This window comes from Vicia villosa, linkage group LG3 (genome assembly GCF_029867415.1).
Source record: "Vicia villosa cultivar HV-30 ecotype Madison, WI linkage group LG3, Vvil1.0, whole genome shotgun sequence".
Taxonomy (NCBI): domain Eukaryota; kingdom Viridiplantae; phylum Streptophyta; class Magnoliopsida; order Fabales; family Fabaceae; genus Vicia; species Vicia villosa.
Genome location: NC_081182.1, coordinates 22,765,807 through 22,780,629, shown reverse-complemented (window position 1 = coordinate 22,780,629; position 14,823 = coordinate 22,765,807).

Genomic DNA, 14,823 nt, shown 5'->3' with positions numbered 1-14,823 from the left:
AGAAAAATCTCTCGCTACATTTTTTAATTTGTTTGTTGTGTTACTATTTAGCCTTATATTTAATAGTTTTTTTTTTATTATATACAAAATATATTAAATTTTTTAGTTATATGTAGTTGGGTTTATCATTGATATAAAACCCAGTTGAAGAAAAAACAACTCTTCATGTCAAGGTAGAAATATTATCGTAATTCTGGAAATTTACCTTTTTGGTCTTTCTTTACCTTTTTAATTTTAAATATAAGTGACTTAATACACTATAATTTAATTATTTTTAACCTTTTCATACTTGAATTACATATTTATCAACAAAAAAGAATTGAATCACATATGATCACAAAATAATTTTTTTTAATTGGCATGAGTGTAAATTGGGTAAGTGAGAATATATTATTTTTTAATCATCAAATAACACATTCATTATTTCTTTTGGTTGCTAATATATTCCATCTTTTGTATACTATTTTTTCTCTCCATTGATTTTATACATACATATCAATTTTTAAAAATATTTGGTTACTTTGTTACAGGTATATATGTAACGCTATTTGGTGTTTTATTATATGATTAATAAGAAAATCTTAGTCATAATATTTGTTAATTATACTAATTTTTAAATATTTTTCAATTCTATTTCTTAAATATTAAAGCAATCACTTAAAATAATATTAATTAATAATAAATTTTAATCAATAAAATTGTGAGTTATAATTTTTAATAAAATTTATTGTCTTATTAATATTTATTATTTTGCATACAAAGGTATAATTGGTCCATATTTTAGTAATGAATTGTTCTTTGTAACTTCTATTATCATTGTAAGAGTCATGTCATGTATGATATTTTTAATATTTAATTTACAAAATATATTATTTGGCATAAAAATGTATAGTTGGTGTGTATTTTAGTAATTAATTGTGATAATATTCAGATACAATAAGATCTTAGAGTAAAGAGAGTGGGTCTTAAATATTTAATGATAATTAAAATTAAAAGTTAATAATAATTTGAAAAATAAAAATTTAATAATACTAACATTATTAGTAAAAAAATACAATTTTGATATAGTATTTAAAAGTTTAAAATATGAAGAGTTCATATCAAATAACGAATAGAAACAATATTATAGAAGGGTATGTAAGAAAAATAGAATAACATAATAAAAAAAATTGACACAGTAATAAAATATTCTAATCATGAGGCTCAATTCTTGATTTCGTCTTACGATTAAAGTAGTGAAGGACTTTGATTATTACTTTTATTGCAACCTATATTTAGAAATTTATAATTTTTAAGTTTGTAAATTTCTAATAATCGAGGCTTATAATAGTGAAATAAAATTTCTTAAATATTTTTTCTTACCTTTTTAAAATAAGAAAAAAATGTTAAATTGCATTAAAAAATGTTTATAATGATGTAAGTAAAAAATTTGGGATTTTAACGCATAATTCAATGACTAGAAATATTCACTTTCTGAAATATATAAATGGTAATAAAATTTATAAAAGTTAATGAGTATTAATAAAGTTTAATGATTATTAAAAAAATTTAATAGTAATATTAATTAAATTTATTTACATTGATCAATAAAACATTTGAGAAGTGATAATAAAAAAGTTCAAATAAGTTAATTATACTAAAAGAAATTAATATAATCTTTTAAATAATTAAATATTTCACACCTGCCTTTTATTTATATGGAATCCTAAAAATTATCTTCTATTTTTTATTTTAGTATTTTATAATATTTTATCATATCATTTAATCAATAATAAACATTGTAATTTGTTTCATTAATATTTATTATAGGAGGTTAAAAGTAGTGCACTGCACACTGAATGTCTCCTAAAAAATTGTAACACAAATGAGTTACTATTAAAAATTTAAATAATAATAAATAGATAAAATATAAAAACAATTACAACAACTAAAATATACTTAAAGTGTTTATGTGTGCAATATTATAATTAAATATAATATATTGTTTAAATTTATTGAACACTTTATAGTTAACAAAAAATTATCTTAATTAACTTTAAAACATTTATAAAATTTACAATCTATATTTAGATGCACTCTCGAATTTTAAATAATTTATTATATTTTTTATAAAGTTTAATATTAAATACATGTATATTACAATATTTAAAAAATTACTTTATAATTTAATTTAATTTATTAAATTATCATTTTTATATAATCAAAAAAACATAAACTATATATTCTGAAAAAACCCGTGCGTTGCACGGGTAATTTATCTAGTTCCTAACAATCTAAATCATAAAAAAGGTAAAACCCTAAAAAAAAGTGGCTTTGGATGACATTATGATCATTATCATTGTTAGCGAGTCGTGGAAACCGATGGATGATGCAGCTTTTAAGCCATATAATTCCAAAACTAAGAAAAATAATAAACAGAAGTCTAATAAAAATGATTTTGGGGTTTCTTGGTGGCAATAAAAAAAATCAATCATGAAAATCCTCTTTTAGAACGTGAGAAGTAACCTCAATCAGGACAACCCGTCAAGTATTTGGGGTTGTGGAATTTAAATAGAATTTGCAGACACATTTTTGTCAAAAAAGTTTCAGCAATAATCAAATATTCTAATTAAATTTTCTCAATAACCATTTCATCCCATTATTTATTTAAATAATCAGGTTTCGTTTTGCCTGTAAGAGGTCGCTTTCATATAGCATATGCTTTGAAAATTTAAAGGTAGACGCCATATGAGATGGTTCATGGGTTTGGACGAGTCATCTCATATGGCACCTAAGTGTTGTCTATTTTTTTTAATTTATTTATATAAATAGTAAAAAATTAATTAACAAAAATAAAAAAACTACTATTATTAATTTAATATAACCATTACATTCGGGGAATAAAAATTACATATAACTTAATTGTCTGATGGTTGCAAACGGCCATCGATTTTGTACCCCCGTGTTATTCTAAGTCGTTGTCCACTACCCATATGAGGTTTATGTTGTGTTTGGATCGAGGGCCCTCATTGTCCCTTAGCCCTATGGGGTTTCTATTGTGTTTGGGTCGAGGGGCCCTGTTGTCCCTACCCATATGAGGTTCATGTTGTGTTTGGATCGAGGGTTCTCGTTGTCTCCTACCCATGTGAGATTCCTATTGTGTTTGGGTCGAGGGCTCCTGAGATGTGAATGGGATCAGGGTCCGTGTAATTCGTCAGCCTGCCAAATAGTCTCGAAGACCCGCTGTCAAAAAGTCAGTTGTCCATGTCCTCAAAGTTTGGTTGTGTTGGTGGGGGTATGGTTTTGTTGGGGTGTTGCTAATATTGGTCAGTTAAATCGGGAGAGAAAATAAATTATTTACAGTTATTTACACAAAACCTTAACCAAAAAGAGAGAAAATAAATTATTTACAGTTATTTTTAGTATAAAGTTGGTAAAATGAAATAGCGTTATAGACTTACTTTGTCGCGTAGGGGAACATGTAGGCATTGTTGTTGGTGGGGGATAAGGTCGGCATTCTCCATCAACCCCATGCTTGGAGCAAGAAAGCGCATCCATAAAATGTACAAGTATCATTTTTGGCATTTTTACACAGTGAACTATATAAATGGGCTAAAACGGTGGAACCCCAATTATACCTTCCTAGTTTATCAATGTCCCCAAATAAACTTAAATACATAAAATTTACACTACTACCGGTACTTTCGGGAAATAACAGGTTACCAAATATTAGCATAATATAACATCTAGTTTTAAGTAATTTAGCAACCTCAGACGAATGTTCATCCAAAATAATAGAGTTATAATACTCTTTGAGGACCTTTAGGTTAATACCTTGGCCTCTCGACGTTCCACCCTCTATCATATCTCTGTCCAAAACTTCCTCTCATTGGGTATTGGCTTGTTGAACTGATCCATTAATCGCCTTACCCTTAACTGGGAGACCCAGAAACAAGTACACTTCCTCTAACGTGACGGTACATTCACCCACTGGAAGATAAAAAGTGTGTGTTTCGGGTTTCCGTATTTCTAACATTGCGAGTATAAATTTTGGATCAATGGTGCAGTTAGATATATGGATCACATGTTCGAAACCCGCGCATTCTAGCTACGGCAAAATCCACGAGTCGGGAGCGATATAAGCGTGTGAACGATGAAGAAATCTCGATACATCCTAAAGAAGACATATAAAAATGAATAAATAAAGTGTGTTTGAGGATGATGAAAGTGAACGTGTGTATGAATGAAAACTTACAAAGGCCACAATGTTCTCGAGTGTTCCTCCGTGATTATCATCCATGGTTAGGAGAGAGATGATAGAAAAATCAGAGAGATGTGTGGCGATGTATAATTAGAGATTCTGTTGAAAAATTAAAGAGTGTGATTGTTGATGATGAAAATTAATTGAGTGAGGTCCAAATTTATAGTCAATCGGTATTAATGTGAATGAATGAGGTGGTTGAAGGTGGTTGTGAATGGCTGACACCTTGTACATAAGCGCCATGTCAAATGTTTCATACATGTGTATTTAATTAGAGGCGTCATTCAACATGGTGTGTGACAGGATATGTTGGTAGGCTAAGTGTGGCAGACTAGGCGTGATAGGCTAGGTGTGTCAGGCCTACGCAGAGCAGGGTGGCAGGGCTAGCGTTCATACATCCACTTAGTAAGGACCAAGGCGATTGAACAAGTATGCGGAAACTAGGAGGATTCATACAAAGAACTTCCACGCTACATGGTTGCACTTCACACATGTTCTTCTTGAACTGTTTCTAATATGGAGATATTGTCGGCGTATGCCCCCGGACGGAAATATGCCAATGGAAATGGAATATTCCATTGACTTTTTTGGGCGTTTCAACCTTGCATCAGAGGATTTGCATTCTACAAACCTGTTATTCAAATAGATTGAACATGGTTGTACAAAAAATATAAAAGAACATTACTGATGTAAGTCACATAAGATGGCAACAGTAACATTTTTCCAATTGCCTTCGTCCTTGTCAAAGGACAGACTGGTGGTGGTTGGAGTTTCTTTCTCAAGATTCTCTGAACACATGTTGCTCCATAATTCGGTCTCTATTTGATTTTTGACAGACATGCTTCTATTGAGAGTTCATACAACAATCCTACTAATGGTTGACACGACCCCCTTCTACTCATGTCTAGGGATGGCAAAAAAACCCATACCCACGGGTATCCACGAATAAAATCCGTCATGGGCACGGGTTGGATAGCTTAACGGGTATCCACGGATATTATAAACGGATATTTAGTTACCCGTTTACTTACGGGTACAGATACGGATTTGATGGTATCCATATCCGCGGGTATCCATATCCGTTAATAGTGATTAAAATTACTTAAATATCCTTTTAAAATTAGTATACTTGAATATCTTTTAATATCAATTAGTATACTTAAATATTCTTTTAACATTTTCTCACATTCTACATCAATATTCATTATAAGATGCTTTTGAATTTAATATAGTAAATGTATAACATATACTTTTCTATTAATAAAAAGATAAATTTTCTATTCAATATACAAAAAATTAATAAATTTCCATTAAAAAAGTGTCCATGGGTATCCATAAATACCCGCGGATATTTAAAATATCACGGATACCCACCCGACAGATATCCACACGGGTATGGAGCGGATATGGATATCATTTTTATTAAACGGACGGGTAGCGGAAGACTAGTATTGTAACACCCCATAAAATTCTTTATTTAATTTAATTAATTTTTGGATTAAATATTAGAATTATTTGAGTTAACTGAGAAAAATGGGAATAATGAGACTAATGGGCCAGTGTCGCTTTTAGTAGAAGGGGGGTGTCAGTGGTGAAGCCCATTACTAATGATAAGCTTATTTTCATAAAATAGAAAAATAGAAGGAGTTGTGGAATAGAGAGGGTTACAGCATTTTGGGAAAAGAAGTCTGAACGTGAAAAGAGGAGAAGAGCGAAGAAGTGCGACGCGGGGAAGAACGAAGAATCAACCTTCAGGTAAGGGGGGACTCTTCCGTTTATCTTCTATTATGGGATTATCGGTAGTATGATAGAATTTGATCGTGTTATTCGTATCAATTGGGTTGTGCTTAGGTTATAGAAGTGTTAGGTTTTGGGAGGATTAATGCATAATGATTATATTGATCATGTATTGGTGATAATTGGATGGTTGAATGTATTGTAAATGTGTTATAATATGTGTTTGTTTCACTGTATGCAAATCTGGTTGGAATGGGATTGGTTTGGTCATGAATTGGTGAAGGAAGGGCAAAATCGCAGGCTGTTTTCTGCGATTCGGAGTTCTGGAAATCGCCAGTTCGCGCCGCGTCCAGGAGTTGGCGCCGCGAACTGCTTGGCAGAAGGCCAGGAAGTTTTGTTGTGTTCAGTACGCGCCGCGAGCGTATGGCCGCGCCGCGAAGGCGTAGTTCCTTCTCGTTCCGCGCCGCGAAACCTTGTTTGCGCCGCGAAGGCGTAGTTCCGATTTGTTCCGTGCCGCAAAATGTGTGTGGCGCCGCGTGCTGTTAGTTGTTGCGACAGACCGTTTTGAAAAGTTTAAAAATATGTAACTTTTAAACCGTAAACCGGATTTTGGTGCCGTTTCGAGTGCAGTGGAGCTAATCAAATAATTTATATACTCAAATGGTGTTTTGAGTTGTGGCTTGAATTATTTTTAAAACACCCGATCTTATTTGTTTGTAGTGGGATATGCTTATAGGTACACTAATGAATGTTTTACCTGTATGATGTTGTGGTTATAACTGGTGTTTATTATACATGTATTGTTGGCGTGAAATATGTGTTTTATTAATGATTATGACATTGATCGATTTATGTGGGTGATGAGCATGTTATGGTTGATGCATGCATTCATAATCATTATGTGGCTGGTCCTTGACGATGGTGGATCAGTGGTAGCTAATTCCCATTGTGTGGAATTAGTGAGTGGGTGTTACCGTATCCTTGACGATGGTGGGTCGGTGAGTTGGGTTATCCCAGATTTTGGTACCACATGCATGTAGTTGCATTGCATTAGGCTGTTTTGCTATTATAACATGAATGGAAGATTGTCCAATGTTATAATATGTGTTAATTTGGTTGTTTGCTCACTGATTGTATGGTTTGAATCTGATCATAACTGTGATTGGGTGAATGGCATGTGAAATGATATTTTATTATCTATATCTTATAACATTAGTTAAATGTGAATGAGACTCACCCTTACTGTTGTTATTTTTCAGATTGAGGAGTAGCTCTCGTACTTGGTGAGGATTAGCTCGTCAAGTAGTTCGTTAGAGTCAGTTGGGTCCGTGTCATGCTCTGGTCGTGTAACACTGGGGGCGTCGTCTAGAGTTACTTGTTAAACTCTTTTTATTTTGGATGGATTTTTATGTTGATGTTTTAAGTCTGTGACTTGGCTGTTTGTTATTCAGATGTTAAAGATAATTCCGCTGTGCTAAACATGATGATCTGAATAAATTTGGTTGACGTTCTCTTTTATGGCATGACATGAGTATTATTGTGTAATTATTTGGAAGTTGTAATGCCCTTATTCATGTTTACTCTGATTATTGTTTATTATTTATGCGGGGTATTAGAAGGGTGTTACAAGTATCCGTACCCATGGGTATCCATTGCCATCCCTACTCATGTCTACTGCAATAGACATATTGCACAAAATTTCATGCGGGAGATCAAAGACAAGATTCTTCAGAAAACTCTTGTGAATGCTAGTTATGCATTAACTCAACCATCATTCTAACACTATTGCGAGAATTTGATAATATCCGGATGCTGGGAGGTGGGGGTATAAGATTCTAGTGGAGAAATGGACGAGGGTGTTAGAACATAGTTTGGGTCAACATCTAATTCATAGTTTTGATGATAACAAATACATAGTAATTGACAAGAACAATTATGTACTCTAATCATTTGATTGAATGTACAGATATATATTAGAAGTTCTGAAAATAAACTGAGAAGATAACAACCTACGAAGTTCTGAAAGGTACATGCAATTGAGAAACTCAAAAGAAAAATGGACAGTTAACACGCTATAAAGAAGTTCTGAAGGAACAGTCAACTTCTGAAGCACCAATAAACTGTTGCAAGTAATACTCTGATAAAGAAGTTCAGAAAGAACGGTGAATTAAAGTTCCAAGCTATACATTCAAAGAACAAGTCATTCTGAAGCTCTGAAGGTCCAACGTCATATTAAACACATTTGATACAGGATCAAGAAAGGAACGTTTGGGAAACATTATGACTCGATTATATATCATTATTTTTGGAAAGGAAATTATTCTCTAATCATTAACCTTCCAAAACAAGCCAATATGTCACCAACAGATCTCTACAATTTAATTTCTATATAAAGGAGACAATGAAGACGAATTTAAGTACAATTCTCACGCATACGAACAAGAGAGCGCTCAAAATCGTTTCATTTTTTATTTCATCTCTTAAGTTATTTTGTGCTATAATTTGTGTAAACATCACAATTGTGATAAAGCTTTTTGAAGTAATTTTTAAACACATAGAACATTTGTTTTATAGTTGTAATTCCTTGAGAAACCAAGTTGTGGTTTGATTTCAAGAAGACGTTGACAGTAGTCTTCGTGTTTTGTAATCATATTTGATTAGTGGATTAAGACCTCATTTGAGAGAGGCGAAATCACCTTGGCGGGTGGACTAGAGTAACTTTGTTTATAAGTGAGCCAGGATAATCAACGTGTCTTAAAAGTTTTTATTTGTTGAAAACCCCAATTCAAACCCCTCTTTCTTGTGTTTTTCTACCTTTTAGAGGATATTGGACAATGGACAACGATGGGACCACATGACAATAAATTGTGTGGAATCAATGAACGATGTCTTCAAAGGCATAAGAAACCTATGTTAGAACAAGATTTGTTGCTATAGTTTCTAATAGTTTCTTGAGTGTGCAGATGTTGTGTTCTAAGAAATTCTAGATTGTTGTTCGTGAAGAATCATCAGAAACAAGCAAGGCGCCTCGGAAATACTATTTGCATATGATTCTGAAGAAACATCAGTACTTCTGAAGAATACTAAATGTTCATCAGAAAGTGAAGTTATGATGTGCTCCTCAAATAAGTTTTTGCTTCAGAAGTCACAAGTAATCAGAAGAAAGAATTTTGTTAGAACTTCTGCTCCAAGATCATAAATCAACGTACGAGAGTGAGATTTCAAGTTAAGTTCATAAGTCAAGATTTGTTCATCGGAAAAGCCGTTGCTTCTAATTCTGAAGACAAAGTCAAGACTCCGAATACATCAAAGGTCAAGCCTTAAAAGATCAGACTCAAGGATGTACTGAGGATCAAAATTGAGCTAATCAAGCAAAAGATAAGATATTAAGATCCAAGAATCAGAAGTTCCTTCAACAATGAAAAGACTTGTTTCTCAGATTAGTTGTTGCTTATATATTTGAAAAACAATGTTCCAATTCTCAGAAAGATTCTGAAGTTGCCACTCTGATATGAAGTCTGAAGAAACCAATCTAAAGACCAAGTGTTGAAAGACTCTGAAGACGCAGTTTTGAAGACTCTAAAGACTTGAAGCTCTAAATATTCATGTTTCTGAAGACAAAGGGTGCTGAAGACCAAGTGTTGAAGATTCTGAAGACGTGGTTTTGAAGACTCTGAAGACTTGAAGTTCTGAAGACCCAAAATATTATTTTCTTTCTTCCAACACATGTTGTCAGCCTTTGAAGTTCAAGAAGAATAGAAGATAACGTTATGTAGTACAAGGTACAGATAAATGTTTCATTCCATTACTATGAAAGGACAAATGATGTGTACTATTTTACATAAGTTATTTCTCACAATTCATAACAATGTATCAAGCTACAAGACAAAGACGTGCTATACTAATCACACCTATGCTTGATTCTATCCGTTGGGAACTAGCCGTTGGAAATCAAATGGACCTTCTTGCCCTCCAACGTCTCTTTTGAGAAGCTATAAAAAGAAGATCAAATCATCCAACAATGTTGATGACAAGTAGTAACGTTGTTGTTGTTGCAATCACCATATTGCTAATATTCATACTGCCATAACGAATGTTGTCGATGGAGTTGTTAATTGTCGTTCGGCTTGAATGTAATTTAACCAACACAGATTGACAAGAATCAACACATGAAGAAAGAAGAAAAATGCTTAGAAGCTGATATTGAGAAGCATATGTCAAAAGGAGAGGCTAAAGCTCACGCTAATTCATGATACTACATAGGCTAATTAGTTGATGCTAATGCCTAAGCTGATATGCAGAAGCTAACCGAACAAAGAAGATGAACAAAGAAGATTCTAATCAGAAGAAGCAAGAAGTTGTTGCTCTTGACTTGCTCAACAAAGAAGATGAAGAAGAAGAACACTACAAGATACTTTCCAACATATAATCATATACATATTTGTATAACAATGTAATAAACACAAGATCCGTTGCTCGTATTGTGTTATAGTTTTAGAATTCTTCATGTAAATTGTTTCAACATAAGAGTTGTTGCTCAGAATTGTGTTAAACAATATGTGCTTAATCAATTGTGTAATCTGATTAGAAGAAGCAAACATATAAACACAAATCTCATTAATTATATGTTGAGAGTACCTTGAGAGATCGAGTGAAGGTCAGAAGCTCAAGAAGACAATGGCAGTGAGTCATTATGGAATTACTCTTAGAAGACCGAGTGAAGGTCAGAACTTTATAGGGGTAAATGAATGTTATATTCATCGAGATCACTGAACGTATCATTTCTTTGTGGTTAGTCACTTGCAGTTGCTTGTGCATTGTATTGTTAGTCACCGGCGGTTTCCTATGCAATTGTAATTAGTTTGGTTATAATGGATTAAGACCTTGAGTTCAAGGCAAAATCACCTTGGTAGGGTGGACTGGACTAGCTTAGAATTTCTCAAGTGAACTAGGATATATCGTGTTTTCTTTGCTTCTATCTATTATATTCTGATCATCATTCAGGGAGAAGCTCTAAGAAGGTGAAATGGTTCTGAAAAATTTAAGCTTTTGATAAATAAGACCAGAAAGCTTCTAATAAACAAACGCTTCTTAGGCTTCTGCGTAAGAACTTTAAGAAAGGAAAAATTATTAAAAACCCAATTCAACCCCCCTTTCTTGTGTATTCTCCACCTTCTACCTACCCATAACTGCTTTAGTGAGATCAACCTATTTTAGGATGGCTTCGTTGTTCGAGAACATAGGTGAAAAGTGGAGTGCAATGTTACAATCAGGGCAGTTGTTAGTGAAAGCTGCATGAAATTTATGAAGGAAGAAACTGCCAAAAGCCAACACCCATCAGGTTCAATGTCAAAGAGACAATTGACCACAACGAGGTGCTGCCAAGATAAGAGTATAGGATCCTACTATCATCTGGTTGGTGCGACTGCGGAAAGTTTCAAGCCTTTCGTATGCCCGACTCCAATGTCATTACGGCATGTGCATATTCTTACCAAGATGCATTAAAACTGCTATCTTCTGTTTACAAGGCTGAAACCTTGCTTAGCATATACAACAATGACTTTCTAGTGGTAGAAAAAGAGGATTATTAGCCTGCGTATGAAGGGGAATTAGTTTGGCACAACGACAGAATGCGAAGGGAGAAATAGGGTCGCCCCAATAGCACGCATATTAGAACCGAAATGGATACGATTGAAAAGTTAAAAAGATATGGGGGTTTATGTTGTCAGGTCAGACACACACGAACACATTGTCCTACTCGTGCGACAAGCTCCACAACATACTTATTGTATGCACTCTTTGTAATTTATTTTTAGAACTGAACTAAACTTTGTTATTCGTTAAGCAGATTGGTTATAATAAACCAAACACAACCAAGACTAAAACAACAACACACACAACGAATAACATTACTTAACACGACAAAATATATAAGAAGTTACAACTGTCAAAACAATATCATCTGATCCATGCATCATAGCCATTACAGCCCTGTCAATTTTGACTTTATCCCACCAATGTTGTGGTTCTCTGGTTGCAATTAAGGTGGCCCTTCTAAGTCTCTGAATTCCTCTAATGACTTCACCATCTTGGATCTTCCCATCTAACCATCGGATCAAGGACCTCTTAAGATGGTCCATGGAATGGATGTTCCAAAATTTCATTTTAATTGGGGGTTTATTAACATACTCATCTCTTTTGAAAATCATGTTAGATGAAATGAAGAAAAAATGGAGAGAAATTGAGAAGAGGTTTGAAGAATGGTGGAGGAATGAAGGTGTTACTTATAGGAAATGGACTTACACTCATGCGCAATATGAGATGGCTTCTCCTCACAAAGCTTTCATGCAAACGTCATCTCATATGCCTCCTTGGCTACACATACGCCATTTCATATGAAGCCTCAGTTGCTTTTTGAGTACATGCGCCTTATGAGATTGCGCCACCTCTTACAGTCAAAACAAAACTTGGTTATTTGGGTAAATTATGGGTTACATGCGCCTTACCAAGATTGGTTATTGCTGAAAATATTTCCATTTTGCTTCAGGTCAATGTATTGTGTTGAAGATTTATTTATATCCCTAATCCTTATTTTTGGTCTAGGATTTTTTGTTGATTTTTTCTTCTTTGTCTTGGTTTGTTTTCTTACGGCTAGGTCTAGTCTCTCAAATTTACATATTTTATTTATATAAATTAGCATTTTCTTATTTCAAAAAAAGTTTATGGTCCATATATTATTTGGGTTTAGAATTACATAGTGGGTCATCACATAGGCAGCCCCGTTTCTTTTTGAGAATTTTTCCGGGCACCTATTTTCTTGTACTTGGTATGTGCAGTAGCACTTTTACCATGATACTCTCGCACTTAAAAATTACAATTTCACTAATCAAATTGTCCTTTTTTGCAGTTTTTGAAAAAGTTTAGATTACTATGTAATTTTTTAAGCTTCTTCCGATATTTACAAGTTAGTGTTTTTCATTAAATTTATACATTTATACTGACAATTTTGTTTTTATACCGAATATTTCATGAAAACCATGTTTTTTTACCTGCATTTTCATAATGTCCAGTAAAAACCAAAATTTTGTATGCATCTTTACTAGCTTTTTTGGAATAATGTGGTACCTTACATGCATTTTTACATCATATTTTTAAAATTTTTGTTAAAAAAGCATACATGTGTACCAGCAATTTTCAAAATGTAGGTAAAAAAAGCATGTAGAATACTGCATTTTTCAAAAATTATGATAATTACATGGTCATTTATTGATTTTTTTTAAATATGGTATTTTGTTTTGTTTTATTTTTGATGTAGTAAGGACAAGAGAAAGAGCGAGAATATTGTTTTTACATTGACCGACATAGCAGAGAGAACAGTTGTTGAGTTTTCTAGTCAAGGTGGCATAGATGACAAAGAGCAACTGCATCTTAGAGCGTGTAGAGTAATCCCCATCGGTTCTCACCACAAGATAATAGAGAAGTATATTACTCTTCACTTTGTAGCTAGAGGAGAGAGAGCTGGACGAGTCATAGATCTTAGTGTTGAGTCAAATGCTACAGTTGTTGATGATGTAGAGGTTCCTCCTCAAGATGATATTGATGTTCCTCCTCAAGATGATAAGGAGGTTCTTGTTGTAGCTGAGACGCAGGTGGTGGCTCAAGATGATACGGAGCCGTCTATACACACAGATTGAGGGTTCCTTGGAAGGCCTAGTTACCCTACCTGGCTCACTAGGCATATCGTACTGGTTGTTTAGCATCCTCATCTTCTATCTTCAATGTATTTTTTATATTTTAAATAAACTTTCAAATCGATCCAAATGTATATTTTATAAAATTTTATCGTCAAGTTTTTTGGAAAACTCTAATTTTGAAGAAAATATTTTGAAATGAATGGTTTTAAGGGGAAATGTCTATTCACCCCCCCCCCCCCCCATCTAGAACATTATGCACCCATATTCTACCCAAAAACTAGCCTTAGAGGTAGTTTTTTAATTAGGTATTGTGACTTCAAAAGTTGAGAATATGGGTAAAGATGATATGAAAGGTGCGTCTAATAGATACCCCATATTCAAGAGCAAAATCTATGCATATTAGAAAGATAACATGTATGTTCAGTTAATTTCACTTGATAAAATGCTCTGGGTTTCTATTGAAGATGATTTGTTTGTCCCAAAAAGCATCGTCAATGTATTGAAATTTTATAGCCTCCCAAAGGATTATAATGGTGAAGAAACTAAGAAAGCTTCTTATGATTTGAAAGTGAGAAATATACTAATTTCCGCCTTGAGCGCTAATGTTTATTATTTTACTTTGTATTGAAAGATAGCTCAAACAATGTGGAAAGCACTTTAGATACTCAATGAGGGAGGAAGATGTGAGGAAGACTAACTTTAGCACGTTGACAAATGTGCTTTATTCATATAATCAACAAGTTAAAAATTGAGGAAAGCGCTTCAGATACTCAATGAGAGTATAGATTTTTTCCGTAAGGAATCCATAACGAAACACTTCAGATACTCAATGAGGGTATCAATTTTTCCGTATGGAATCCATGAAGACACGTTTTATTCATATAATCAACAAGTTAGAAAATTTAGGAAAGACTTTATCTAATCAGGATTGTGCTCGCAAAGTGTTAAGGTCTATGTACACGAAACGTCAACCAAAGGTAACCACCATTAAAAAGGCTTGAAGCAACAAAAGCTAATCTTAAAAAGTAGGAAATAGAAAAAGAAGAGAATTGGAGCATCTTCTTGAAGGCATTCACTTCCAAGTTTGTTATAAAGGATGATGAAGACGGTTCATGTGAAAACTTTTCAAAGGATTGAGATATACATGGGTTT